The following is a 5,069-nucleotide window of genomic DNA, read 5'->3' on the forward strand; positions in this document are numbered from 1 at the left end:
GAACAGCCACTTTACAATAGTGCATCTAAATCTTTTAAGGGGGGGGTGAGAAGGATTACTTTATCCTATCCTAGGTATTCCTTAAAGAGGTGGGGTTTCAGGTGTCTCCGGAAGGTGGTGATTGACTCCGCTGTCCTGGCGTCGTGAGGGAGTTTGTTCCACCATTGGGGGGCCAGAGCAGCGAACAGTTTTGACTGGGCTGAGCGGGAACTGTACTTCCTCAGTGGTAGGGAGGCGAGCAGGCCAGAGGTGGATGAACGCAGTGCCCTTGTTTGGGTGTAGGGGCTGATCAGAGCCTGGAGGTACTGAGGTGCCGTTCCCCTCACAGCTCCGTAGGCAAGCACCATGGTCTTGTAGCGGATGCGAGCTTCAACTGGAAGCCAGTGGAGAGAGCGGAGGAGCGGGGTGACGTGAGAGAACTTGGGAAGGTTGAACACCAGACGGGCTGCGGCGTTCTGGATGAGTTGTAAGGGTTTAATGGCACAGGCAGGGAGCCCAGCCAACAGCGAGTTGCAGTAATCCAGACGGGAGATGACAAGTGCCTGGATTAGGACCTGCGCCGCTTCATGTGTGAGGCAGGGTCGTACTCTGGGGATGTTGTAGAGCATGAACCTACAGGAACGGGCCACCGCCTTGATGTTAGTTGAGAACGACAGGGTGTTGTCCAGGATCACGCCAAGGTTCTTAGCGCTCTGCGAGGAGGACACAATGGAGTTGTCAACCGTGATGGCGAGATCATGGAACGGGCAGTCCTTCCCCGGGAGGAAGAGCAGCTCCGTCTTGCCGAGGTTCAGCTTGAGGTGGTGATCCGTCATCCACACTGATATGTCTGCCAGACATGCAGAGATGCGATTCGCCACCTGGTCATCAGAAGGGGGAAAGGAGAAGATTAATTGTGTGTCGTCTGCATAGCAATGATAGGAGAGACCATGTGAGGTTATGACAGAGCCAAGTGACTTGGTGTATAGCGAGAATAGGAGAGGGCCTAGAACAGAGCCCTGGGGGACACCAGTGGTGAGAGCGCGTGGTGAGGAGACAGATTCTCGCCACGCCACCTGGTAGGAGCGACCTGTCAGGTAGGACGCAATCCAAGCGTGGGCCGCGCCGGAGATGCCCAACTCGGAGAGGGTGGAGAGGAGGATCTGATGGTTCACAGTATCGAAGGCAGCCGATAGGTCTAGAAGGATGAGAGCAGAGGAGAGAGAGTTAGCTTTAGCAGTGCGGAGCGCCTCCGTGATACAGAGAAGAGCAGTCTCAGTTGAATGACTAGTCTTGAAACCTGACTGATTTGGATCAAGAAGGTCATTCTGGGAGAGATAGCGGGAGAGCTGGCCAAGGACGGCACGTTCAAGAGTTTTGGAGAGAAAAGAAAGAAGGGATACTGGTCTGTAGTTGTTGACATCGGAGGGATCGAGTGTAGGTTTTTTCAGAAGGGGTGCAACTCTCGCTCTCTTGAAGACGGAAGGGACGTAGCCAGCGGTCAGGGATGAGTTGATGAGCGAGGTGAGGTAAGGGAGAAGGTCTCCGGAAATGGTCTGGAGAAGAGAGGAGGGGATAGGGTCAAGCGGGCAGGTTGTTGGGCGGCCGGCCGTCACAAGACGCGAGATTTCATCTGGAGAGAGAGGGAGAAAGAGGTCAGAGCACAGGGTAGGGCAGTGTGAGCAGAACCAGCGGTGTCGTTTGACTTAGCAAACGAGGATCGGATGTCGTCGACCTTCTTTTCAAAATGGTTGACGAAGTCATCTGCAGAGAGGGAGGAGGGGGGAGGGGGAGGAGGATTCAGGAGGGAGGAGAAGGTGGCAAAGAGCTTCCTAGGGTTAGAGGCAGATGCTTGGAATTTAGAGTGGTAGAAAGTGGCTTTATCAGCAGAGACAGAGGAGGAAAATGTAGAGAGGAGGGAGTGAAAGGATGCCAGGTCCGCAGGGAGGCGAGTTTTCCTCCATTTCCGCTCGGCTGCCCGGAGCCCTGTTCTGTGAGCTCGCAATGAGTCGTCGAGCCACGGAGCGGGAGGGGAGGACCGAGCCGGCCTGGAGGATAGGGGACATAGAGAGTCAAAGGATGCAGAAAGGGAGGAGAGGAGGGTTGAGGAGGCAGAATCAGGAGATAGGTTGGAGAAGGTTTGAGCAGAGGGAAGAGATGATAGGATGGAAGAGCAGAGAGTAGCGGGGGAGAGAGAGCGAAGGTTGGGACGGCGCGATACCATCCGAGTAGGGGCAGTGTGGGAAGTGTTGGATCAGAGCGAGAGGGAAAAGGATACAAGGTAGTGGTCGGAGACTTGGAGGGGAGTTGCAATGAGGTTAGTGGAAGAACAGCATCTAGTAAAGATGAGGTCGAGCGTATTGCCTGCCTTGTGAGTAGGGGGGGAAGGTGAGAGGGTGAGGTCAAAAGAGGAGAGGAGTGGAAAGAAGGAGGCAGAGAGGAATGAGTCAAAGGTAGACGTGGGGAGGTTAAAGTTGCCCAGAACTGTGAGAGGTGAGCCGTCCTCAGGAAAGGAGCTTATCAAGGCATCAAGCTCATTGATGAACTCTCCGAGGGAACCTGGAGGGCGATAAATGATAAGGATGTTAAGCTTGAATGGGCTGGTAACTGTGACAGCACGGAATTCAAAGGAGGCGATAGACAGATGGGTAAGGGGAGAAAGAGAGAATGACCACTTGGGAGAGATGAGGATCCCGGTGCCACCACCCCGCTGACCAGAAGCTCTCGGGGTGTGCGAGAACACGTGGGCGGACGAAGAGAGAGCGGTAGGAGTAGCAGTGTTATCTGTGGTGATCCATGTTTCCGTCAGTGCCAAGAAGTCGAGGGACTGGAGGGAGGCATAGGCTGAGATGAACTCTGCCTTGTTGGCCGCAGATCGGCAGTTCCAGAGGCTACCGGAGACCTGGAACTCCACGTGGGTCGTGCGCGCTGGGACCACCAGATTAGGGTGGTGTGGAGCGTTTGTATGGTCTGTGCAGAGAGGAGAGAACAGGGATAGACAGACACATAGTTGACAGGCTACAGAAGAGGCTACGCTAATGCAAGGAGATTGGAATGACAAGTGGACTACACGTCTCGAATGTTCAGAAAGTTAAGCTTACGTAGCAAGAATCTTATTGACTAAAATGATTAAAATGATACAGTACTGCTGAAGTAGGCTAGCTGGCAGTGGCTGCGTTGTTGACTTTGTAGGCTAGCTGGCAGTGGCTGCGTTGTTGACACTACACTAATCAAGTCGTTCCGTTGAGTGTAATAGTTTCTACAGTGCTGCTATTCGGGGGCTAGCTGGCTAGCTAGCAGTGTTGATTACGTTACGTTGCGTTAAAAGAACGACAATAGCTGGCTAGCTAACCTAGAAAATCGCTCTAGACTACACAATTATCTTTGATACAAAGACGGCTATGTAGCTAGCTATGTAGCTAGCTACGATCAAACAAATCAAACCGTTGTGCTGTAATGAAAGGGCAGATTCAGCGCTGGATGTGTGTTCCCTCTGCCAGGCAGACAGGGGACTGGGGGAGCACACACACACACACACACACACACACACACACACACACACACAGGCAAGAGGGAGAGCTCAGGGAACTGAAGAGATTAGCCAATTTATCCCTTTAATGTTTTTAAAAATTCTCTCTTCTGTTCTCTCTCTTCTACCTGTTTGGGCCTACTGAGTTCCAGTCTATGGTTGAATAGCGGCAACTCGAAAACCACTTCCTTTCCCCAGGATAAATAACTGAAAAAACAGTCAATTATAATAAATGATTTATATCAACAACATGATGTGACATGGAAATGTTAAATTCCATGCCATGTCTAAATATTCCTTCTCTACAGCCTTCTCTCTGCTCTCTGTATGATCAATCATCATTGCTCATGTTGGGGACAGACAGCCCATCTCAGTATGGGGTGCAGTTAGCAATGCATGCAGACTTATCATCTCACCATGGTAACTTTTTTTTATTGTGACAGGTATGCCTACATTTGCTGCAGCATAGACTATGCCACAGTTATATACTGTAAGGACCGAATGCGCGTCTAATTTACACATCTCCTTCTGGCTTTCGGGGGTCACCATATTTTTTTTAAATTGTAAAGATTTTTTTATTGTAAAACAGCCTCTCACTTGAAAATTGTTGTTTTAAATCAGAGCATGAGTGACATCAATTCCATTCAAATTGCATCCAAAATAGACAATCCTGTTCGAGATATATATATATATATATATATATATATATATATATATATATATATATATATAGTTCAAGTTGAAAGTTTACATACCCCTTAGCCAAATACATTTAAACTCCGTTTTTACATTTAAACTCAGTTCCCTCTCTTAGGTCAGTTAGGATCAGAATGTGAAATGTCAGAATAATAGTAGAGAGAATGATTTATTTCAGCCTTTATTTCTTTCATCATATTCCCAGTGAGTCAGAAGTTTACATACACTCGATTAGTATTTGGTAGCATTGCATTTCTATTGTTTAACTTGGGTCCAACGTTTCGGGTAGCCTTCCACAAGCTTCCCACAATAAGTTGGGTGAATTTTGGCCCATTCCACCTGACAGAGCTGGTGTAACTGAGTCAGGTTTGTAGGTCTCCCTGCTCGCACACGCTTTTTCAGGTCTGCCCACAAATGTTCTATAGCATTGAGATCAGGGCTTTGTGATGGTCACTCCAACACCTGACTTTGTTGTCCTTAAGCTATTTTGCCACAACTTTGGAAGTATGCTTGGGGTCATTGTCCATTTGGAAGACCCATTTGCGACCAAGCTTTAACTTTCTTTACTGATGTCTTGAGATGTTGCTTCAATATATCCACATAATTTTCCTGTCTCATGTTGCCATCTATTTTGTGAAGTGCACCAGTCCCTCCTGCAGCAAAGCACCCCCACAACATGATGCTGCCATCCCCGTGCGTAATGGTTGGGATGGTGTTCCTTGGATTGCAAGCATCCCCTAAGAATAAACCAGACTTGTGGAGGTCTACCATTTTTTTTTAGCTGATTTCTTTTGATTTTCCCATGATGTCAAGCAAAGAGGCACTGAGTTTGAAGGTCGGCCTTGAAATACATCCACAGGTCCAC

This window comes from Oncorhynchus keta, chromosome 22, assembly GCF_023373465.1.
Source record: "Oncorhynchus keta strain PuntledgeMale-10-30-2019 chromosome 22, Oket_V2, whole genome shotgun sequence".
NCBI classification, from domain to species: Eukaryota; Metazoa; Chordata; class Actinopteri; order Salmoniformes; family Salmonidae; genus Oncorhynchus; species Oncorhynchus keta.